Raw genomic sequence first — 26,084 nt, 5'->3', positions numbered from 1 at the left:
TCAAGGAGATGAAGCAGTTGGCAAAAATGGCAGGGGGCAAAATCTTGCCGAAAACAGAAGAGAAAAGGGAGGAACAAGAATACAATCATAATGTCATACTTCCGGGAAGAGGTCAAGCCACCAACAGGAGAATCAACAGCACATAGGGGCAAACAGGGTATTGATTACCTCCCTAACCTCGCAGACCATGCAGTCTCCTCCCAGCTAACTGAGCCACACAAGGGATGATCACATAGAAAGGAGATACCTGAATTACAGCGAGGAAAATCAGATTGTCATCACTGGAGAAGGGGCAGAAAAGAGAAGCACAGTTGGCACATCAAACACAGTAGGAATTGAAGCATGCTTAATCCCGGAGCGGACATATCCCCGGAATCATGTACAGTTCATAGAATTTGAAGAACCTAATCATCTTTCAGAGCATGAGATAACAAATACAACCTGGACCACACAGGAAACAGCTCAGAAAATTATGAAGGATGAAATCCAATTAAGCGCCTGAGGAATCCAATTAAAACTTCATCAAAAAATTAGTTACGCAGAGCCTCTGCTAAGAGATCGACAACAGCAAGAAGGCTGTAGGACCAGAAATACGAATAACACAGGGAAAACTCAATCAGTGCTTAAAGGGACTCAGAGAAACCCCATCCTGGCAACAGAGTCCAATATTTGGAGCCCTTGGCAAGCAGGCGAAAGCAACAGGTCAAAGAATTGGTCCTAGAAAGCAAGAGCTATAAACACTCAGGCCAAGAACACCTGACAGGGCATGAAACAACTTAAAAAAGACTCTCAGCTGTTCCTGGAACATAAATGTACTTGGATCTAAAGTCATGGACAAGGAGCTTCTGCTGTATCTTCAACAATTTGATCTTGTTTTACTCCAAAAACCCTGGTTAGACGAACCATTTCAATTACAAGGCTACAAATCATACCATCTTCCGGGGTGTAGAAGTGCCAAATTGGGGCACTGAAAAGGAGGTCTTATAACGTATACCTCAATTAAGAGCATAAATAAAGTTAAGGAACTGGCCATAAATACACGACAGCAATATCTATCTCTACCCATGCAAGAAAAAAGTCAGGAAGTCTGTAAGTGGGGCAAACAAACCAGGCCAGCTAAAGAACTTTTTAAGGACTTAGAAAATGTAAGCCTGGTAGCACTAAACGGACATTTCCCGGGAGATCGCCCGCCAGCGGCAACTTTTCACAATGCTTTAACAAACACAAAAATAGATTACACCTTTACTTCACTATCAATGTTTAAAAAAATTGCAGACTTCTGGATAGGAACATCAGACTACAGCGACCATTTACCGCAAGAGCTTACATTGGATGCATACAGGACAGCACCTACCAAGCCAGAAGGGGCCACAGGCACGATGTATAGAGCCAATTGCAAAAGAATCGAATGTAAAACAATCTGGAGAAAATCTCGGCTGAGGCAAAAATACTGTACTAAAGAAAAACAGCTTAACATGCTGGGCAGAAAGAATTCACTAAAAGTCTTGGGGTTGCTCACTCAAAAAAAGAAGTGATAAGTGCAACATCAAGAGTAAACGCCAAACAGAGGACGCATATCATGCTTTCTAGCATGCAAAGAAACCAACTCTCAACACCACAATTGACCCAATTAAGGCGAATAGATACAGAAAGGAAGAGAGTAGTACGAAACCTTCGTCAAACGGGTCCAGATGATACCACTCAAAACGAATTAAGATTGCTGAAAATGGGCAAGAAGAAACTCATCTGGCTAGCAAATCGAGAAAATGAAGATAAAGCATGGGCCAAATGTCTATACGATGAAAAAGCCAACAACAGCGCCAGGTTTGGGCGCACAGTAATCAGTTTACAGAACCCAAGGACCCCCAGAATCAACTCTTATCTGACCTAAGAAGCCTGAGCTAATTATCTCTGGCTTGATTTTAACAGTGAACAAAATTATACATGTAGCACAGGGGAGCAGAAAATCCTGGCAGGTTCAAGAAAAGCAAGCTGGGGATATTGATTATTTCTTCACGACTAAACGGATTGAGAATCGCGACAGGCAGATCAGAGGGTGCACCGGACACCAATGGTATCCCACCTATCTTATATAAGCAAGATCTGGGTTATTGGGTGGCAGCACTGCTGACACTCCTCACCCATATTTTAGAAGCAGAAAGAATACCAAGACTCCTGGAAGGGATTAATCATTTGCCCCATTCATAAGAAAAGCAGTAAAAATGAAGTGAAAAATTACAGGCTTGTCGCATTAATAGATAATTATACTAAATACTTCGCAGGCCTTCTACTAGAAGAACTTATAGACTGGGCATCTGAAACAGCATCAATACAAATGAATAAATCTGGATTCCAAAAACTAATAGGGACATCCACAAATATACTTTTTGTTTGCATCATAGACTATGCATCTGCTTTTAATAACATCAACAGGAAGAATCTCTGGGCAAAACTTTCTAAAATGAAAATCGATCCAAGACCTCTGTCTTGGTTGATTTTGCTCCATACTGACACATGGATACAAATAAAGTTGGGTGCCGGCAATTGCTTATCCAGGAGAATACTAACATCCAAGGGGCTGAAGCAAGGTTGAGTCTTGGCACCGACGCTGCTTAATCTATTCATGTCTGATTTCTCGCCAGAACTAGATAATTACAATCACTATGCCCCGAATCTGGGAGGTTTCACCCTCTCGAACTTACTTCATGCTGATGAACTCGTACTAATCAGCCGTACCCCGATTGGCTTGCAGCATTTGACAAAAAAACAATGAGCAACTTCTCCACTAAAAATGGAATAAGTAAGGACTTAGACAAAACCAAAGTGATAGCACAAACCAGAAAATGATCGAACAGCGGTTTCGCTGGGATTTGGGGGGACTCAGACTCCACATAGTAAAAGAATTTAAATACTTACGCATTATATTGGAGAGCAAAGACATGGTCCTCCAACAAAAAGCAGCCATAACATGAACAGGAACCGCATTGGCGGTTGCATTAAAAAAATTAAACATAAAATAAAATAACTGGCCAAAGCCTCACCCCTTTAATACAGGTGATTCGAGCGAGAATCCTCCCCACCATCACCTATGGAAGTGAGTGCCTAAGAGGAAGAGATGCAGGCATTCTGGACATGACGATGTCCAGGACAACGAGAATAATTTGTAACCTCCCGCAATATACCTCGCCAGCACAAATAAGATTAGAGTTCGGCCTACAAATGCAACAAATAGGACGCAAGAGTGCCTATGTTAAATGCTGCCACAATATAAAGGGAGCAGATTCAGGGACATTAAATGTGCATTTAAGGAATGAGTTGAATCAGAAAAAAGATAGCGCAACCATGACTTATTTAAAAGCTTCAATTGACTGTCTGACGTTACAGGGCCCCTGGGACACCATTGAGTCCCACAAAAGCTTCAGGTAAACAAAATGGTAACAATTATGTCCCTCGTGGAGGACAATGCTGCATTAAAGGCGAGGGCACACGGCTGGTAGGTCATAAAGAGCTATTTTAGATCCTTCCCCTAACCATACCTAGGTGCTGGCTTTACTAGAGCAAAGTGGAGTGGTGTGGCTCACTGGTTAGAGGCGGCAGACCCGGGAGCAGAGGACGGCCCGGGACCAGGGTTCAATTCCCAACGCGGCAGGGTCGTGGACCAGGGTCAGCGGACTCGATAATTCTCACCTTGGTGCCTACTCTAACCAGGGATCACACTCGGCAACTCTGGGCATTAGCTTGCCTCATCTCCACAACAGCCCCCCACATACGCCGGGGATGCCTGGTTTCACTTTGGAGATACCCAGTAGGGACCATCTCACAGGGAAAGCCAGGATGGGTTCCCCAGCGGTCTATTGCGCAGAGATACTCCTACGGGAGTCGATTCTAGCACGTTAGAAACCTGCAATTAAATTAAATTAAAGAAGGACAAATACCTGCATCTTAGGATGGGAGTTTTGCCATCAATGCTGCATCGGCCCCCATGGAAACGGACACAGTCAACAACACTGTGCAGATTATGTGAAGAGGCAAAAGAAGATGTGCTAGACATACTGTGTATATGTAGGAGCTTAGACAAGGAATGAAAAACCATATTAAGACCTGCCCTGAATGGAAAACAGATAAGAACAGGCAGTGAAAGCAAGCTTTAAAGGAGGGGATATCCAGCCTGCTTGTTGTCTGGTTCTGTTCATGGGCGTTGCAGGAATACAGCTAAACACCATCACTTAGCTGACTCATTGGTCACGAATCTTCAACCTCTGCTTCTGTTAAAACAAACTATATATGTTGGTACATGACTAAAGGTCTTAATATGGACTTGTCACATAATCAAAGTATACAGCGAACTACAATCATCGGCAGATGATTAAAGGTTTTAGTATAGCCAATTTGCGCATTGCTGGTTATATACATAATACCCTCATTTAAAGTTAAATAATGGATTTAATGAGAATGCAACGTGGACCCTTCACTGACTGGACTCATGGGCGCTGCAGGAATAAAGTTAAACACCAGCACCTAGCTGACCTATCGGTCATAAATATTTTGTTTCTGCTCCTGTCAAAATGGACCACAAATTCTAACTTATAACTAATGGTTTTAATATGGTCAATTCGGACATTGCTGGTCTACATAATAAAAGGATAGAGCGAATTGCAATCTTTGGCACTTGACTAAAGGTTTTAATATAGACATTTTATATATTGCTCTTTGATATAATATGGCCTAATTTAGAGCTAAATTATGGTTTTATGAGTTTGATGAGATTTTAACACAGTTGTTTCACTGTTCAATGGCTTTAAGTAATCATGCAAATAACGATTTTTACAATTTTTTTGTAGTTTTCTGAATCTTTGCCTAGTGTGAGAGTGCTTGTGTGTGTCTGTGAGTGGGTGAGTGAGTAGTTGTCTAAGTCTACGAGTGGATGTATCAATGACTGTATGGGTGTGTGAAAGGGTATGTGAATGGCTGTATGGATATGTGACTGGGTGTGTGAGTGGATTTCTGTGTCTGAGTGTGAGTGGCTGAATAGGTGTGAGTGGATGTGAGAGGTTTTGTGGGTGTATAAGTGAGTGTGTCAATGCATGGTGAGTGGGTTAGAGGCTGTGTGGATATGTGTGTGGAGCCTGAGTGGCTGTAGGGGTGTGTTAGTGTGCATGTCAGTATTTTTGCTGTATGTGTGTGAGTGTATGTGTACATGGCTGTGTGGGTCTGTTATCATAAGTGAAAAAGACTGTGGGCCCGATGTAGGTAGCCCTTTACCGATCGGAATCGGCCAAAAATTCCGATTTTCGGCCGTTTCCGATCGGTAAAGGGCTATCGAGATGTAGGGGCACATTTTCGGTAATTTTACCGAATCGTTATCATTACCGAATCGGTAAATTTACCGAATTGGTAATATTTACCGATTCGGTAATGATAACGATTCGGTAAAATTACCGAAAATGCAATGTAGGTAGCCAATGTTCCATCAGCACTTGGCTTACAGAATCGGTATTTTACCATGGAATACAAATCCATGGTAAAATACCGATTCCTGTGTACATGCACATCTGTGCATGTACACATGTGCCATGTGACAGACAGACGTGCCCTTAGGGCATGTCTGTGTGCCACATTGCACACATGCCCGTTTTGGGGGTGCTAGAGGGTGTCAAAGTGACACCCCCTGCACCCTTGTGAATTCTTTAATAACCGATTCGGTAAATACCGAATCGGTAATGCCTAATCATTCCTATGGGCTTCAAAGCCCATAGGAATGAATGGGCATTACCGATTCGGTATTTACCGAATCGGTAATTAAAGAATTGTTAAGGATTCAATAACGAATCCAGATGTTGGGACCTACATCCCATTTACCGATTTTGAAATACCGAATCGGTAAAATTCGGTATTTCAAAATCGGTAAATGGGATTTACCTACATCGGGCCCTGTATGAGTATTAAGTTGGCTGTGTCAATTAGTATGTGAATCCCTGTGCAAGTATGTGAGTGATTCTCTAGACCTGAGTGGATGTGTGAGTGACTGGATGGGTGTGTAAGTGGCTGTGTGGATATGTGACTGGGTGTGCGACTGTTTGGGTGTGTGAGTGTGTTTCTGGGTAGGTGTGTGAGTGATTGTGTGGGTAAGTGAGTGGGTGTGTGAGTAGTTGTCTGAGTCTCAGGGTGGATTTATTAATGACTGTATGGGTGTGTGAGAGGGTGTGTGAATGACTGTATGGATACGTGACTGGGTGTTTGTGTCTGTATGGGTGTGTGAGTGGCTGTGTGGTGTGTAAGTGGGCGTGTGAATATGTGATGAGTGGGTGTGTGAGTGGGTGTATAAGTGGCTATGTGGATCTGTGAGTGTAACATGAGTGGCAGTATGGATGTGTCAGTGTGCATGTCAGTAGTTTTGCTGTATGGGTGTGTAAGTGTGTGTGAGTGTATGTGTGAGTCCCTGTTTGGGTATGTGAGTGGTCTGCCTGGGTGTGTAAGTGTATTTCTGGGTCTATGGGTGGGTGTATGGGTTTGTGAGTGGTTGTGTGGGTGTGTGAGTGGTGGTGTGAGTGCCTGTGAGGTGGGGTGTGAGCAGTTGTCTGAGTCTCTGAGTGGATGTATTAATGACTGTAAGTGTGTGTGAATGGCTGTATGGATACGTGACTGGGTGAGTGAATGTCTGTATGTCGAGTGTGAGCCAGCGCGCAAGCGGTTCTGCGAAGATCTGTGGTAGTTGAGTATGGAGAGAAACTTAGCCCCTCGCCTTTATTTTTCATTGGCTTGTGTGTTTGTCCTTTGTAAATGCTGTATTTTGGTTCATTATGAGGCTTGTTAGTCCCGCCTTAGTACAGCCATGTCGTCATTTGTATCCTCCCCTGGCTACCGGCCCCTTTACTTCGGTTCTCACATGGTAAGCACTATTTTCTTTAATGAGTTTGTCCTACGTGAGGTACAATGTGCTTTAACTACATTAAGAACGTTTTCACTTTCTAAGCTGCCGGGACAATCACGACCACTTGCTTCTTTCAGCAGCTGAAACTCAGTGGGCATGCATTTAAAGCCCATTTAGATATGGATGGCCACGAAAATATTAAACACATAAAGTAGGTGACATGCCATTCATAGCATTTGTTACACAAATAATATTGCGTGTCAAAGAATATTGGTCAAATCCCATTGTTTTTTTTTCAGGACACTAAATGGTTTAGGCGCAAGTTTAAAGCCTATGGATATATTTGTATTAGTAAGAGTACAGGGGTGGTGAAGCATTAGATGCAAGTAACTTACAGTTCTATCAGGTGAGACGCTCTCTGCTATAAAGGCAATTATTTTGAAGGCAGTGCCGCTCCGCTGGTCAACTATGGATGCATTGAATTCTCGAGTCTAGTTCAAAAGTCTGCCCCTAGCATTATACTATTCCATTCATATCTACCAGCCCCAGACAAGCAATAGCTTGGTATGTTTACTGGTCTCCTGGCAACAGGAAGCCACTCTACACACCGAGGGGGCACACACAGTACTCTCTCGTAACAATAAACGCTGTTTAATCACAGTATTTGGAACAAATTATATATGTTTGACATGTAAAAAATACAAATATCCTTTTAAATAAAAATATGTAAATAATATTTGTGGAGTAACATGTACGCCTGCCAGTGGACAGTGGATGTCATTAATACATTTTATGTTTTCACAGTCTTAACCCCCAAGGACAGACCAGAATAAACCAAACGAACAAGTTACTTACCTTCGGTAACGCTTTTTCTGGTGGATACAGAATCTGCCTGTGGATTCCTCACCTTGTGAATATCCCTTGTGCCAGCAGCATTCGGACATTTTTCATAGCTCTCCACGCTGACGAGGACCTCGTCACAGTAGCATGGCTCCGATCACGGCTCCACTGACGTCACTGGAGCCATAAGAGAGCCTCGTCGGCGTGATGACCTTTTTTCCGTGCCTTCGAGACAACAATATATATACAGTATAAACACTACATAATATTCAAACCAACACAGACAGTGTGAAGTCAATGCAGGAAAGTAACAGATCTATTTTATCACATTATCACTATTGTAGGTATACAAGGGTGGACAACAGGGAGGCGGGTGGGTTAGTGAGGAATCCACAGGCAGATACTGTATCCACCAGAAAAAGCGTTACTGAAGTTAAGTAAGTTGTTCTTCTGATAGATACATCTTCCAGTGGATTCCTCACCTTGTGAATAGAGTCCCACAGCAGTCCCCATTCCTGGAGGAGGGTGTCCACCCTTCTATACCAAAAATTCCTGAAGGACGGAACGGCGAAAGTGACCGCCCCTTCTCACCTCGGAATCTAAGCAGTAATGCTTTGCGAAAGTGTGGAGGGAGGCCCAAGTTGCCGCTCTACAAATGTCCTCCACAGGAACACATCTAGATAAGGCAGATGTAGAAGACTTTGCCCTGGTAGATTGAGCCCTTATACCCTCTAGAGATTCCTTACCGGCAAATGAGTAACACATCTTGATGCACAAGATAATCCATCTGGAAATGGTGCGCTTGTGCACCGCTCTGCCTTTCCTGCAGCCAATGAAGCCCACGAAGAGCTGGTCATCCACTCGAAAGTCTTTAGTTCTATTGAGGTAAAAACTCACCACCCTTTTAGGGTCCAATCGGTGAAGCCGCTCCTCCTATTTGGAATGGACTGCCCCAGATTGAAAGGAGTTACCACCTTAGGCAGAAAAGCAGCCCTGGTCCTGAGTACTATTCTTTCAGCATGAATTGTCAAGAAAGGGGGTTTTGAACTCAGAGCTTGTAGCTCACTTACCCTCCTTGCAGAGGTAATGGCAACTAGAAACACTGTTTTAAAAGACAATTGTCTTAAGGGACACTTGTGCAAGGGTTCAAAGGGAGAACCCATCAAATTTGTTAAGACAAGATTCAAGTCCCATGGAGGCACAATAAATGGAGTGGGCAGAAATTTGTTGGTAAGGCCCTTAATGAACCATAACACAATAGGTGATATAAACAAGGACGGTTGAACCGGCAAGCAAAGGAATGTCAACAATGCCGATAAATAACCATTCACAGTAGCTACAGCAAAACCTTGCTGAGCTAGAGATAGAGCAAACTGAAGGATGTTGGATAAACGAGCCCTCAAAGGGTCAATGGACTTCTCCCCACACCAATGGACACATTTGGACCACCTATAGGAATGGATAGACTTGGTGGAGTGACAACTGGCAGACAAAATCACGTCGACCACGTTAGGCGGGAGAGAAAAAGAATTCAGGTTGCCCCGTTCAATCTCCAGGCATGAAGGTGTAAGCTCTGGATGTGGGGGTGTAGAACCTGCCCCTGAAACTGCGAGAGAAGGTCTGCCCTGAGAGGGAGACGGAGGGCACGAGGAGAGGTGGAGAAGATCTGTATATCACACCCTTCTTGGCCAATCCGGGGCGATCAATATGACTTGGGCCCGATCTTGGTGAATCTTCCTTAGACCCCGAGGAATCAAGGGTATGGGAGGAAACACGTAAAGGAGATGTGAGTCCCTTCTCAACTGAAACACGTCCCCCAAAGCTCCCTGCATCGGATACTGGAGACTGCAGAATGACAGCCAGTGAGCGTTCTTGTGAGTGTCACACAGGTCCACCCGAGGAGTTTCCCATGTCCAAAAGACGTGACGAACCACCTCCGGATGGAGCCTCCATTCATGATCGGCAGAGAACTGCCGACTGGGACTGTCTGCACGCACTTTCAGAACTCCAGCCAGATAATTTGCCATCAGACAAATCTGATGGTCCTGAACCCTGGACCAGAGACGCAGAGCCTCTCTGCAGAGACAATGCGACCCCACACGGTACCGCGAAGGAAAGGGAGGAAGCCCTTGAGCACCAAACGTATCGCCTGTTACTCTAGAAGGTTGATGTGAAGCAACCTTTCCTCCGGAGACAAAAGACCCTTGATCTCCAGGTCACCCAGATGTGCACCCTACCCTAAAGTAGATTCATCCGTTATCACTGTGGCCACCGATGGAAGGGCTTTCCTTGAGACAGATTGCCCTCCACGCTCGACCAAGACAGATCTGCTGCAGCTTCTCTGGAGATCCTCACAGACTCCCTGAGATCTCCGTTGTGCTGATACCACTGCCAGCGGAGACACCACTGGAGCGCCCTTATGTGCCAGCGTGCATGGTTGACCAACAGAATGCAGGAAGCAAACCGACCGAGCAGGCGAAGGACCTTCAGGACTGGAATGACCGCTCCATTGTAAAACAAAGGAATCATTTCCTGAATATCGAGAATCCTTTGAGGAAGAGGGAATGCTTGACACACAGTAGTGTCCAGTACCGCCCCTATGAACAGGTTGCGCTGAGAGAACACCAAGTGAGATTTGGGCACGTTTATCGAGAAACCCAATTTGTACAACAGCTCGGTTGTCACCTGCAGATGATGAAGCCACTTCTCTGGTGACTCCGCTTTGAGCAGCCAGTCATCCAGATGGGGGAAAACCGGAATCCCCAATCTCCTGAGATGGGCTGCCACCACTGCCATTACCAAGGTGCAGTAGTAAGTCCAAACGGGAAAACTGTAAACTGATAGTGTTGCGACCCTACTGTAAAATGGAGATACTTCCTGTGAGACTTCAGGATTGGGATGTGGAAATACGCATCCTGCAAGTCGATGGACACCATCCAGTCTTCCTGTTGCAGCACTTGAAGAACCTGCGCAAGGGTGAGCATCTTGAACTTCACCTGTTTCAGAAAAAGGTTCAAGATCCTGAGATCCAGGATTGGACGTAGCCTGCTATCCTTCTTGGGAATCAGGAAATATCGGGAGTAGCATCCCTGACCCATTTCCCGCTCTGGAATCACCTCTATCGCACCTTTTTTCAGTAATGTTAGGACTTCTTCCTGCAGGAGAAGAAGAAGGTGGTCCTCCAAGCAAGGCCCTTGGCAAGGAGGATAATTTGGAGGGAATTCCCGAAAGGAAAGAGCATACCCATTTTCCACAAAAAACCCAAAGGTCTGTAGTGACCGATTCCCAATCTTGCAGAAAATGGGTGAGCCGACCCCCTACAGTACCAACATGATCCAGAATGGTAGATCTGAGGCTGCTTTGCTGTGGCAAGAGGGGGGAGGTAGAGGTAGAGGAGGAGGAGGAGGAGGAGGGCTGACAACCTCGTGGACGACCTCTGTTCTTGCCCCTGTAGGTCTTGTACAGGGTATTTTGTTGCTGCTGCTGAGGTTGCCTGTAGATCCGAAAGGACGACCGTCCAAAACCTCTGTACCTTCTGTAACAGGAACCTCTAGACTGCGCCTGTAATCCCAGAGACTTGGCTGTAACCTTGCTGTCCTTGAATCTTTATAAGGCTGCATCTCATCTGCCTTTTTGCAAAACAGCCCAGAACCATCAAAAGGAAGGTCAAGAAGTGTTGCCTGCACATCTAGAGAGAACTCCGATGACTTGACCCAAGCACTTCTCCTCGTGGCTACCGAAGACCGATAATCATGGCAACAGAGTCCGCTGTGTCCAAGCCACTCTGAATGACCTGTCGTGCAGCAGCTTGAGTGTCCGATAACACCTCATTAAAACTCTGTCTGTCCTCCTCAGACAATTTAGGAGCAAGCTGTTTTGCCGCGTCCATAAGAGCATGGATGTAACGGCCCAAAAGACAGGTGGTATTTGTGGACTTCAAGGCCATACTTGCTGAGGAGAATACCTTTTTGGCCGACTGTTCAAGCTTTTTCGAGTCTCTATCACTAGGGACCTAAGGAAAGGCCCCAGAAGATTTCTTTGAACAGGCCGCCTGAACCACCAGGCTCTCAGGAGAAGGATGTGATGTCAAAAAGTCTGCATCTCCTGGACCCGCTCTATACATCCTAGCAACAGATCTTGACACTGCTGGAGCCGAAAAGGGCTTACGCCAAACCTCCATAACTGGCTCAGTGATGGCATCATTGAAAGGTAGCAAAGGTTCTATGACAGTGGAGGGAGAATGGAGAACCTCCGTCAAAATAGTAGACTTGAATTCAGCTGTTGGAAGCTGTAGGTCTAAGAGCTCCGCTGCCTTCCTTACAACTGTGTGGTAAGGAGCCACATCCTATGAGGGAGCATCTGAAAGAGGAGAAAGCTCCCATTCCGGGGACATATCAAGGCCACTTGCCTCCCTCAAGTCTTCAAAAAAGTTATCCGACTCTTGAAGATCACCTTCCTCCATTTCTTCTTTATGATACCTTTTCTCCTCCAAAATCATTTGTGCCTCCCGCCCAATGTTCCCTCTAATTTTTTTCCTCTGTGTGCGGCAGTGCAAGTTCCCTGTGCACTGCAACTAAAGCTATGTGCGCCAACCAACTGGACATGCAAGCGAGAAATCTATGGCAATTACCACTCCAAAACTTCTGTTTACAACTAGAGCGAAAACAGGTACATTACACACACATATAGCTCTATATAATAATGTCTTGAGACAGTTTTGCCACGTACATACATACCTTTGAGACATGAATTGTTTACTCCTGTAGCACCTACCCCCTAGGTTTAGAAAAAGACTGAACATAGAAGGTTGAAACATTATGTTTCTGAACAGCAAGGTTGATGCAAGCAGTTAGGAGGCAGTTATTGGGGGCGTGGCTACGGCGCCATGCAGAATGGCCGCCTGAGAGTGTTTTCTCCTGCCGTTGGACCTGCTTTTGGACCCTGGTGACGCTTATGATTCTGCGAACCGGAATGTGAGGACAATCCGATGAGCTGTTTTCTGGCAGCCGAGGACCATCGCTTCATTAATTTCTGACGCTGTCACATCTGTGAGTCTGCAGCACCCGCCATTTTAAGTGTGTGCATTCTCCTCACGGAGCTGTTCGCGCATTTTTTTTTTCAGGACGGCTCCTCTCTGCAAGATAAGTCCCCCAGTGGCCCCTGTGACATTTTTCTTGCCTCTCAAATGCTTGCCACATATTAATGGTGACTCCTTCTATCTCTCAACCACTGTGGTATTTTATTTACTGGCTTGTTAATACAATGCTATAAAACACAGCTGTTCAGACCCTTCACCGTTTAACTTCAGTGGCACCTTCTATGAATTACTGTGGCAAGGAAGAATTGTTTGCAAACATGCTATTTCTTTCTTTTTTGTCATGCTTTTGATATTTACTCCACTCCAGTTGGCCTCCTCTTTTTATATCTGTATATTCTGTGACTTGCTGGGCTTTTTCAAAAGGAAATTTTTCTGAATACATCCTCAATACTTATGCTGTGTATTTTTATTCAGGCATGTCTCCGCTTACTATGTGCCACAAAACCAGTTAGTGCTCTTCTGCTCAGTTATTTCATTACTGTTTCCTGTGCCACGTGTCACTATCTTCTAATTCCCTCCAGCTTCAAGATTCTCTCGATTTATTCATTTGCTTTGTGGCACGTCGCTTTTCTACACTTTGGCCCGCCTATGTATCACGTTGACCTACTTTTTGACGTTACAGTTTCCTGTGTGCTTCACATTCAGAGATACCTTATCTCCTATGGGCAAATTGTGTCAACCAAAGTTTGTTTTTATATCTTCTAAGACTCCTCCTTCTTCAACCTCAAGTGCTTCTTCTACTGTGGATCAAATGGCTGGGGCTAATCCCAATCGCTCTTCTTCAGCACAATCCATATCTAACAAGTCCTCTCCTCCTCTTGTCTCACCTAAACGTTTGAAAGAGGACACTTTTGGAGGAGATCCGCACTTTCAGTTCTTACTGCAGCTAGATACAAGCGTCAAGTTTCCTGGCTGGGTCAGAGAGTGTTCCTCTCTCAAGATGTTTCCAATATCACAGCGTGCACCTTTGCGATCTCTTGGAGCTAGATATGGTTTATTTCACCCATGTATTTTCAAGGTGACTCACCAAAATCGAACTTGGACTTTTCAAGATCCTGGAGAACTTAAGAAGTTTATTCATCTTCAATCTAATGGTGCCATGGATACCTCCTAGTCTCCTAGTGGCTGATTGAGTTATTGCCTACACCTGTTCATCTTTCTTTTTATAGCATTCCTATTGGTGTTAATTATTCAGGTTTACCTTTAGATTAGTTTGTATACTCTGTTGGGGTCCTCCCCATTGTTATTTTTCTTCATATTACCATGTTTGTTTACTAAGTATATTAAATTTTACGCCTTCATTGTTATTTCCCAATTGTAATTTACCTTTGTATATTATCTGTAGGTTCGCGTGGCACTTTCCCTTATCCCATGTGATTTCTTTCCTTCGACTTTTGTCCAGGTACGGTTTGGGGTCCCACCGTTTGTACGGTTTGTCTTGTTGAGTGTCGCCATTGCCCCATTTCCTATTCGTATATCTCCTTCGGGTACGTTATTTTCAGTCATCCTTTTGAATATATACTGTCTCTTCTTCTGCTTTCTTCTTCCCTTCCTTTCATCTCCCCTCCTTTCCCTTTTTACTACTTCTTGGTTCACATCCTTTTATCTCTGGTTCTATGCAATTTTCTACCATTTTTACTTTTTCCCTATTCTTCCTTGTGTGTACAGCTTTCTCTCTTCCTTCTCTACTTCATTCTGATCCTTTTCTTGATGTGTCTTTTCCATTTCATTTTCCTTTATTCTTTCATTTATTTTTCGGCTGATTGTTATGTATAAGTTATATTGCAATTTTTGTTTCTATGTTTCTCGGCTATTTACTATATATAAATATTGTTGCAATGTTGGTCTTTATTAATTTCGTGCTTTATACACATTCAGAGTTATCTCCTGGAATATAAAAGGTTTTAATAACCCCATTAAGCAGCAGAGAGTCCTTTCCCATTTAGCATCTTATAATCCTGATTTAGTCATTTTACAAGAAACCAATCTCACTGAAATTGAATCCCTTAAGTTGAAACGGAATTGGGTTGGAACTGTTTTATTTTCACCTTCTAATAACAAAAAGAATGGAGTTGCCATTTTATGTCATAAAAAATGTAAATGTAAAGTTTTATCACAAGAACATGATGAAGATGGTAGATGGATACTGACTAAAGTGTTCATTAATTCTATTCCTTTAACTCTTTTTAACGTCTATGGTCCTCCTCAACCTGATTATACTTTTTGGCCTCTAATTACTAACAAATGTATTCAACATAAAGATGATTTCTTTATCTTAGGTAGAGATGGTAACCAGATTGTGGATCCATTTCTTGACCGTAAATCCTCAGTTCGCTTACTCCTCATAAAACACACAAGCACTTTCTTGACACAATTTTGCAGTCACGTCTTATTGACTCTTGGAGACTTTCCCACTCTGATTCTTTGGATTATTCCTTTTTCTCTCCTCCTCACGCATCTTTTTCCCATCTAGATTACATTTTTCTTTCTCAGACCCTCTCTCAGAACTTACTGTCCTTTTCTATTGAGCCAATAGTTATCTCGGACCATGCTCCCATTGTAACGGACCTTGACTTACTTCCCTCCCGTGCCAAGCCATTTCGCTGGCATTTTAACAGCACTCTTCTTACTGATCCCGAATTCTCATCCGCTTTCCGCTCCTTTGCTATAGACTTTTTTCAGCTCAATTCTGATCTTCTACCCCTCCTTATATCCTGTGGGAATCCTTTAAGGCCACTGCTAGGGGATTCATTATAGATTTTGTATCTAGGAAAAAGAAACAATATCTTCAGAAGCGTAAAACTTCTCTAGCACATATAAAATCTTTGGAACACAAATTTTATACTTCCTCGGATAAACACATGTCCCCAGATCTTCTATGAGCAAAATTAGAATGTAATAAATTTACTATGGATAATGCATCTTCCATCCTCCTTCGTAGTAGTGCTCGTCATTATGGGGGTCGTAATAAATCTGGAAAGCTCCTAGCTAACCGTCTTAAATCTTGTAAAGAATGTACGCATATAGAATCCATTTACTCTCCCAACAATACTCTTCTCCATAAGGGCCTAGGGCCAATCCCCCTGCCTGTCCGGCTGCTTCTGATCGCACTTGCTGGACCAGATCCCAGCTTCTTCTTCTAAAGCCCTCTACTTGCCCATCCGCCACACGCTGTAGTCCCGATCACTTGGAGGATGCCTCTTTCAACTGCCCTCAATGTAATTTCACGCTCCCGCCTTGGAGCCTACGCCCCTCTCCCTGCCTCAGCCAGCCGAAACATCTGTCCCACCCCCTGAAGCTGAAAGCTGAGCCCTCTGTTTTTTAATGTTTATCTTGCACCCTTGGCCCCAGTGGTGGAGTCCTGTGGAGTCAGGGTGGTCTCTTACGCTGATGATACTCAGCTGATATTTTCCTTTAGAGACCACTCAGACTCCACCTTTGCCAACTTCCGCCAATGTCTGAACAACATCTGTGACTGGATGACCAACAATCACCTAAGACTGAATGCTGACAAGACAGAGGTCCTGTTTTTTAACCAGAAAACACCTATTTCCCCCAGCCTGTGCAGGCCCACAGTACTTGACCCGGCACCCACCCCTGTCCAATCAGCACGCAACCTGGGCTATCAATTCGATGACTCTCTCTCTTGCAAGGCACAAGTCAACAAGGTCACCTCTGCCTGCTTCGCGAAGCTGCGCATGATTAAGAAGATCCTTCCTTACCTTCCCTTAGACGCCTGCCGAACAATCACTCAGGCCCTCATTACTTCTCACCTAGACTACGCCAACAGCTTATATGCCGGTGCTCCTCAATATCTGATCGATCGGCTTCAGATCGTTCAGAATGCGGCGGCCAGACTGATCGGTAATATCCCCTACCGTCAGTCGGTCGCCGCCTATCGCATAGAGCTCCACTGGCTTCCCATTGCAAGCCGTATTCAATTTAAGATCCTCACCCTCGCCTTTCGAGCTATCAACGGCCTTGGACCTAATTACCTGAAAAAGCGAGTGTCAATCTCTCAATCTGTCAGATCTCTGAGATCTAACAATTTACGCATCCTGATTGCACCTCGCTTTCGACGTTCCAGAATGGGCGGCAGAGGGTTCAGCGTAATCACTGCCAAACTATGGAACTGCCTCCCTCTCGATCTCAGGTTCTGCCCGTCTGAATCCATCTTCCGTGCTAAATTAAAAACCTGGCTGTTCTCCAGAATATGATTCCTGTCTTGCAATAAGCTTGTTCCTCCCCTCCTTCCAGGAGGTTCTGTTTCTAGCGCCGGGACACCCCTCCGGGGGTAGCTGCGCGCTGTATGAGCTACTTAAATAAATAAATACATAAGGATAAAGAAATATTAGATCAATTTCAGTTGTTTTATCAACAGCTTTATACCCCGGAAGCACCTCCCACTTCTTCTCTTATCCAGAAATACTTTGAGAATCTTCCTGCACCCTCCAACTCTCATCTCAACTTTCCTGCTCTTGATCTTGATCTCTCTTTGCATGAGCTCTCAGTGGCTTTGACATCTCTTACTAAGGGTAAAACTCCGGGTCCTGATGGTTTTCCTGTCAAATTTTATTTACATTTCTCTGATCTTTTATTACCCAAACTTTTATCGCTTTTTCAATCCTTTTACTCACCTGGTAAAACTGAAGGTACTTTTCAAGATGCCACCATTTGTCTTATCCTGAAAGAAGGTCGTGATCCCAAATTCTGCAATAACTATCGTCCGATTTCTTTAGTTAATATAGACTATAAATTGTTTGCTAAATTAATTGCGTTACATTTAGACCCCTTGATGCCACATTTTTATTGGCAAAGAACAATGTGGTTTTGTAAAAGGTAGGCTCACTTCTGATAATTCTCGTCTCTTTCTCAACATTTTAAATAAAGCCCTACTTCTTCCTATCCCTTTGGCTGCTATCTCTGTTGACGCAGAGAAAGCCTTTGATAGGGTGGACTGGTCTTTTTTGTTTGCTTCACTTCGCTGGCATAGTTTTGATCCCAAATTTATCTCCCTTGTATCTCTATTATATTCTGCGCCCAAGGCCTCAGTACTTGTGAACGGTTAGCTTTCTTCTTCCTTTACTCTTCAGCGAGGAGTTCGTCAAGGGTGTCCGCTTTCCCCACTCCTATTTGTCCTAGCCCTGGAACCTTTTTTATCTTCCATTCGTAACAATTCTGCTATTTCTGGTTTTCATTATGGTGCAAATCAATTGAAACTTTCTGCCTATGCAGATGATATCCTTTTGTTCATTTCCAACCTGGAGGTGTCCATTCCCCCTTTACTTTCAGGTCCTACGCAAGAGCACCCCTTGAATAAATAAATATCTGTCAGGAAAAAATGCAACTAATTGCGCAGGACATTAACAGTATACGGAAAGGGATAAATGCGGAGAGCAGGTTTGTTTGATGATTATTTTCTCTTTTTTTTTTAACCATGCAACAGCTTTAAAATGTCCTGTGAGATGGTAACAAGAGGTGCACATGGTTCAGGGGTGGACTGCTGGTGTGTTTGGGGGTCATCTGCTGCTGATACGGGTTTCCAGCACTGCTTGAAGTCGAGGGAATGGCTCATGGGGGCATCAAAGCCAAGCTGCCTGCTTTTCTACTCCGGCCTCTAGCGCTGCATTCCCACCAATGTGAGCCAAGCTGAATCAACTTTACCTTCCTCAGCAGTCTGTGTGGGGTATAATCACAATCCGCATCTCCCTCTGCCTCCCCACCCCGCCCACTCACCAAACACTGTGGGCCCAGCCCACTGGTCAGCATGGCTGCAGACCAGGAAATGACTTGATTAGGTGTTACCTTTGCGCCTAAACTCTGTCCCCTTCCCCTCCTGCCCCCTGCAGACTTCGGGAACTATCAACCCACAAGGAAATCTCGGAAGGTCGGTGGCGTTACTGCCTTCCAGGTAAGATGTGTGTCCACACCGACAGCAAAATGAGAGCCTGTCCGATCAAATATGGATAAATTTGTAACATTTGGATACACAGAGGATCAACTGAATAAAATGTTGAATCAAAATCCTCAAACTAGAAGCACCATGACAAATAGCAAAGATGGGCATGAAGATTTAATCAAAATTCTTAATCTTAAGAAAAAATTTATAAGAACTGAACTTCATGCTGAGTTTTTGACAGGGTATTTAAGAGCAGGAGTTATACCTTTAGGGTTACGTATCAGGAACGAACCCGGGCTCTTTACTGATAATGAGAAGTTTCTAGAAATCTGGACTCATATCGCCAATCGATGTAGTCGAGATTGGTTGATCCTCATAATAGAGACAGCCCAAGGAGTAATGATCCTTGAAAGAAAACAAATAGATGATTTAGAGACGGCATTTAAACAAAACTCACTAATTGAGGATGTCAAAAAGAAATTAGAAGGATTAACACAAGAGACAGAAAGTTATCAGGAATACTTAACAAACAAGAAATCAATCAAACTCAGAAAGGATATAAAAAAGTTTAGTGCAGAATTAGTTTACCCATTTTTGAATAAAGATTACTACACCAGTAGAAATGATCAAAGATGGGAAGGACCCCAATATCCAAGACAAATTTATTCTCGGGGGCGGGGGGGTAATAAAAGAGTAACATTCTCAGAAACCTCTGGGTCCAGTGATGAGGATGACCATATGAATGAACAAACTGGTAGAAGCGCTCCAAATCACCAGCAAGAACCCCACTCTTCTTTTTTAGGAAATCGCCCTTACAGGGGTCCGAAAGGGTATCGGAATTTCCCCAGGGAGGAACCGATGAGGAACCATGTACCCCAAAATCAGACCACCCGAACTATCTGAAAACAAGGAATGCCAGATACTGGAGGTAAACAAATTCCCCATCATAAAACTCTCAGATAGGAAGTTGTCAGAAGATGAAAAGGAGGTTCTTAAATATGGATTCAGTTTTGCCCCCACTGCCCCACCAAATAAATTTGAATTGGAGAAAGATATAAGAAGTTTCTACAGAAAAATTAGACTCAATAGGTTCTTTTCGGACAAGGAATATGAGCCAGGTCCAAATGTAACAGGCTTTAAACCCAGGTCAGTATTTACCCCAAATTTGAACCAAGTCGACAAGAATTTCGAATTGTTTTAAAGAATAGTAGAAATAGAGATCAAAAATAGCCTAGCAAATACTTAGGCACAGTCAAATAATTTATCGAAATGCCATAGAATAGCCTTAAAAAACCTACAAGATTGCGACCATATAACAGTAAAACCGGCCAATAAGGGCGGGGGGGGGGGTCGTAGTCTTTAACACTGTAGACTATGAGAACAAAATGAAGGCACTCCTAAATGTCAAAGAGCATTATATCCCTGTATCATTTAGAATGTTAGAGGGACTTAAAAGAGAGGTGACAACATTCCTTAGCTATGGCAGAGACAATGACTATATCTGTGAAGATGAATACAAGTTTCTTCTAAACAATAACCCTATTATCCCGGCAATTTATGGACTGCCTAAAATTCATAAAGACATCACGGACCCGCCCATGTGGCCAATTGTAAGCAGTCTAGGGTCATTATTGGAGCCCCTTAGCAAATACGCAGATTTTTTCTTGCGTCCATTGGTCTAACATCAACGCTCGTATCTGAAGGACACGGCCCATACCATCTTGATATTTGAAGGGAGGAGCTTCGATAAGGTGACCCAGTTTCTGGTCACCTTAGGTATCGAAGCTCTTTACACAAATATCCCCCAGGACCATACCATCCAGGTGCTTTCATCCATCCTGGAGGGTGAGAACTTGAGGGATGGACACAAGGATTTTATCCTAGGATGTGTGGAATTAGTATTAAAAAATAACATTTTTTCTTTAAAGAGGAGCTATTCAAGCAAGTTAAGGGGACCAACATGGGGGCCACTTGTGCCCCCAGTATGGCATGCCTCTACGTTGGTCATTTCGAAAAACAACACATCTACAACGAGATGGCGCCCTTTTATGAGAATGTCTCTCACTGGCACCGTTTCATTGATGATATCATCTTTATCTGGAACGGTGCCAGGGAAGACTTGCTGTCTTTCTTGGAGTGGCTGAATCTGGGCGATAGAAACCTAAAATTCACTGCCCACTACAGTGCCCAGAGTGTAGAGTTCTTAGACATAAAAATCAAAGAAGTCAATGGACTTTTAGAGGTTGAACTCTACACAAAGCCAACGGATAAAAACACCCTATTGCAGTATCAGAGCAATCATCCCCGATCCCAAAAAGACAATATCCCCTTTGGGGAATTTTTAAGGTTACGACGCAATTGCACAAGTCTGACAGATTTCGACCACCATGCTGAAATCATGGAACACAAACTACGGGAAAGGGGTTACCCTAAAAAAACTTGTGAAACAATCTATGAAGCGAGCAAGATTTTATTACAGAGACAACCTATTAGATATAAACAGAAAGAAAACAAACAATACCCAGGATAGGATTGTTTTTGTGAGCCAATATTCTGGTCTCAGCAACAAGATCAAGAATATAGTCAATCGAAATTGGAAGATCATTAACAGTGGCAAACTGTACCAGTACCCAAACGACTGTTTTCGTTCCGACGTAACAGAACAATCAAAAATGCTCTAGTACAAACATATAAAAACAAGGCCAGTAGTGTGCAAACAACCCTGATCGATAACAAAAAAGCAATAGGTAACCACCAGTGTGGCTCAAGCTCTATCTGCCCCAACTGCATCTCAACAAAGAAATTGACTTTCAATGGGAAAACATTAATTCCCAAAAGTTTAAACAATTGCAGGAGCAAGAGTTTATCTGCTCGTTTGCCCCTGTGGCCTGGGCTATGTAGGGGAAACAGGGAGAGAGCTCCCAGTAAGACTATTAGAGCATAGATCATCAATTAAAAATAAAAAAGAAAATGCGCCCCTTACTAATCACTATCAAAAAAAGAACCATGACTGCAATGAGTTTACTTGGTTCATTCTAGAAAAAATAGGTGTCAGTAGAAGAGGAGGAAACCTAGATGCTATCAGAAAAACACGTGAACAATGGTACATGTGTTTTTTAGATACTGTAGAAAATGGCTTAAATTCAAAAGAGGATTGGATGAAATTAGTAGCCAGTAACAGAGAAATCCAAATCAAGATGAGATATGTGATTGTAGTCTGATTATAAGCTAAAGAAATTCAATTGTAGTACGCTAAAAAAAATGAGTGGTAGTATGGAGGGAAATAAATCCATAAATAAGGTGTAGAAAGAAAGCGTACCTCTCAAATGTAATATTAATGTTAACTCAGTGCAATCCAGTGCTCTTAATATTCTGCAAAACAGTAGGAGCAAACGTTGGTCTAATTATAAAAAGGTTACAGAAATAGACCCAAATAAAAATAAATAAATGGCCTTCTAAAGGGAACAAGAAACGAGGAAATAAGCTCTGAAGCACAGAAAAGCATAAATCAGTTTGACCTTGTTTATTTCAAACTTAAACCAATGCTGAAATAACCCTTCTAAACGTATTGTGGCAGAGAACATTTTAAAGAAGGGACGCCCATAATATTGATTGTTAAAACCACGCTTAATAAGAAGTAAAAACAAGGCATGGTTTCGAATTGAGAATGAGGCTTGGAACCGGAAGTCGTCAGAAAACTAGAACGAGGCGTGAAACATAAAGAGAACGCAAACGAGGCGTGAAACGCTCAGCCGTGCATATCGCCGTTCATAATGAAACTGACTACGGCAGCTAATTAGAAAGAACAGCTGAACCTAATAAAACTGGCAAATTAACATGAGCACGATATAAAGCGGGAGCGGAAGAGGCGGAAACATTTGACTCTTTTCCTGAGAAGATAGGAGCCGTCGTTAGACGCTGGACGGTGTGGAGACGCGGAGGCTAAAACCTGCAACAGGTAAGGAACGCTTATGCCGATGGGGCCTTCCTGCTGATCATTAGCACTATTTCGAAACCACGGGGGACAGCGTCTGTAACTAACGGAGCTGTACTGTCTTTAATTTAATTCCCTTGCAGATACACCAAGCCTGCATACGGCGCCGATTATCCACCCCATTTAAAACACATCAAGGCACAATACGAGGTGGGTCTATAGCGCATTATAAATAATACATACAGGAAGGGTAGATCTTTCTGTAAGAAGATGCCCATTGTATGTTTATCTCTTTATCCAGAAATTACCAAACACGTAGAGCTGAGGGAGCAACTTTCTTTAGGAAGGTGGCACCGTGTAAGACAGCAAAGTTGAAAAGAATCCCAAATCTGGGAATAAGCATCAGTAAAATCAGGTAAATCTACTAAACAACAAAGAATCGTACTGTGTGAAAATATTATGAAAGCTTGGTAGTTTAAGAAATAGAAGGAAATAAAGAACGACAATAAATCAAAAAATTCTTCTTTTAGTTTCCGATCCTGCACGATTCTGAATGATCGCACAACAGGGGCATGAGTGGAAGCTATAAAAAGAATACACTCAGGTAATTTAGGATTTTAAAAAGACAGAATGTATCCAGATAGAGAGAACTACTCTTCTGTCATGTTAGAACTTTCCTGCTTTATAAAATGTAATAACAAACAATAAACTACTTTGCAGATTTGCCCAAAAATCCTATGACGGCGAGCTCGGCAACTCAGAAGAACTTCAAATAATAATATGAGATAAGGTAATAACTCCAAGAGAGGGTGGTATGATATATCTGTAGGTGTAAAAACACTGGTAGCCTAGATGAAAGATACAATAGATTGATGACAGATCATGGTGGTTTATCGCCCAGAGGGCTACCTAGGCAGTGGGCCTCCCCTACTGGTGGACTACAAATGCAATTTAACAAGCACACATGGTAATATTGGACATGTATTTGATTTTTTCAAAGTAATATGGATATAAATATGGGGCTAATAAGGTGCCTGGAAAATTTTACACAGGATGCAACACAAAGTACATGATCCAAACTCTAGATAGAAGAAGATAAATTAAAAAGATGTGTAAAATAATGGAATTGATGCCTGTGAAAGGACTAAGGACTGTACACTTCATGTGACAAATAATGGAAGTTTTATAAAAAATGATTAATTAAGAAATGTAACTTTGAGAATGTTGTGAAAAATACTGATCCTAGTATGTTTACCAACAGGACTTTTAACTACAAGGCAACAATCCAGTGCCGTTTATTAGGAGAGATCATTAATTCAGTCTTGAGAAAGATGGCCCAATAACTAAGCTATCGAAACGCGTCGACGCCCAACAAACTTCACAATTGAGTAATCAAGCTTCTCCTGTGTATCGCAAGATTTTTATGTGCCCAGGATTGGGTTTTTGAATTTGGATACTTGATGTGCAAAGTCTGAATGACAAATTACACTGTCTTTTGTTTGTCTCTCCCCCTCTTTGTATTTTTATAATTGATAAACTGTGTGGTATTGTTTCTTTTTTAAGTTGATATCTTGAGTTTATAACTTTGATGTGATTTAGCACTGTGATAATTTTAGCATTATATGCCAATAGAATGTGGAATTGTTTTTTATTGTGTATTTTTATGTTTTTAATATAAAAATAAATTTGGTATAACTTTGATACATATGCATATGTTTTGTCACAATTGTACAATACGAACGTCCAATATTAACATTTGGGCCTGATTAGCTAGTAATCTTGCTAAGGGAATTCTTTGATTTTACGATCGGGAGCCACCTCAGCATGACCCAGGCCACTAAAGCCCGGCCTATCCCCTCTGCCTGCAGGTGCACTGCATTTGGCAAACGTGCCACAAGAGGACTTATGCTGGCAAACGGCAATGAACAAGAAGCCGTTCACCGGCGCAGGCAGCCTTCGCCCACAGCTGCAGATATGATTGCACTAATGTTTCTCCACTTCAGCCTCCAGTGCCTGAGTGCGCCCTTCATTCCTGGCCCTCAAGCAGGACCAGCAGACACCAGATGAGACGACAGAGCCTTCATTCTCAGACGCACACTGACCGTGCCTTGCATCAGTATACTTCAATAAAGGCGCACCCATACCCCGATCCTTATCAGGCCGATTTCGTACATGTGACGATTCGACGCTACCAAGAGTGGAGGAAGGGCAGGTATTTACAAGCATTTACATGGTCATTACTGGCCACTTAATTGAGGGACCCCCACCTATAGTACGGGCTGCAGCAGCCTCTGGCAGAGAGGGTGCATCATATCTTTTGTGCCCATAACAGATGCTTTTCCGTCTGTCTTTTTAAACATGCTGCCACTGCTGCTAACACTTCACCAAGAAAGTGACAGTTTTATTACCGTTCCGCATTATGTCTTTAGGTATGTGGTTTCAGGAACAGGCTCTTTGTGACCTGCGCGCTTTGGAAGTGGGCGCGCGCACACACGTGCACGTTAGAGGGAACTATGCTCCCGCCTGGATCTTATTCTCGGAACCGGCGTCGGCGGCGCCAGACACGACTCCGACGGAGCATGAGCCAGCATTGAACACGGATACCGAGGCACAGCCTGAGCCGAACGAGGTCGAGCTGACGGTGCCGGAGATGAAGGAAACGGTGTCGACGTCCTCGGCGCCGGGGTAATGCCAGGAAAGAATGGCATAAAGGGAGTCTGAGCATAGGCCTGAGGAACCTCCAAATTAAAGGCCATAGGACCAAAGGTGCTCCAGAGGGGTACATTGCTCTTGAAAAGACACCATACATGGCATTCAAGTAATGCGATGGGTCTTGCCCCGGGCCAGGGAAAGATGGGTAAGGACCCAATAGAGGCTCAGTCTGAGGCATTACCGGACTCGGGCCAATTGGCGCCGGCGGTGGAGCCAATGGAGTCAACAACTCATCAGGTACAGAAGCCTCTTCGATTGGAGCCGGAGAATGCGTTGGCGTCGGGGATGGAGCTGGAGAACGCTCCGGAGAAGCTGCAGGCGAAGCCGGACGAACAGGTGAAGCCTTATTCTAAACCGAAGGAGAAACATAGTCCTTAAGATGCCGAGGAACTGGAGAAGTCGATTTCGGAGCCGTCTCCTTATCTGAACGGCATCGAGAGCCGTGCCTCTTCTTCTTCTTATGCTTCTTTGATTTTGAAGCAAGACCCAACGTCGGCTTCGAACCTGACCTCGACCTCGATCGCCTTCGACCTCTCTTCTCCTTCCTCATCTTCGACAGGAACAGCTTGGCCTCTCTCTCCTTTAGAGCCTTCGGGTTCATCTTACGGCAGCAAGAGCACCCTTCGACGTCACGATCCGATGACAGGGACCAGACACAATCTTCGTGAGGATCTGTGATGGACATATGTCCTCTGCACTCTCTACAGGGCTTGAACACTGACTTCCTCGT

At 43.5% G+C, this 26,084-nt stretch overlaps 1 protein-coding gene and 1 long non-coding RNA gene across 2 annotated transcripts in view; one reads left to right on the top strand and one right to left on the bottom strand.

Moving 5' to 3' along the window:
* Positions 1-26,084, bottom strand: part of LOC147716885 (uncharacterized) — a 2,312,058-nt gene that overhangs the window by 1,390,855 nt on the left and 895,119 nt on the right. The gene's annotated exons all lie outside the window — the stretch shown is intronic.
* Positions 22,433-24,342, top strand: LOC147716887 (uncharacterized). The gene is made up of 6 exons (XR_015295785.1): positions 22,433-22,666; positions 22,786-22,852; positions 22,944-23,057; positions 23,173-23,246; positions 23,363-23,432; positions 23,904-24,342. It is a non-coding gene; the product is annotated as an uncharacterized LOC147716887 (long non-coding RNA).

Source organism: Lissotriton vulgaris, chromosome 5, assembly GCF_964263255.1.
Source record: "Lissotriton vulgaris chromosome 5, aLisVul1.2, whole genome shotgun sequence".
NCBI lineage: Eukaryota > Metazoa > Chordata > Amphibia > Caudata > Salamandridae > Lissotriton > Lissotriton vulgaris.
Note: the sequence above shows the minus strand (reverse complement) of the source record. Positions and strands in the feature narration are given on the sequence as shown.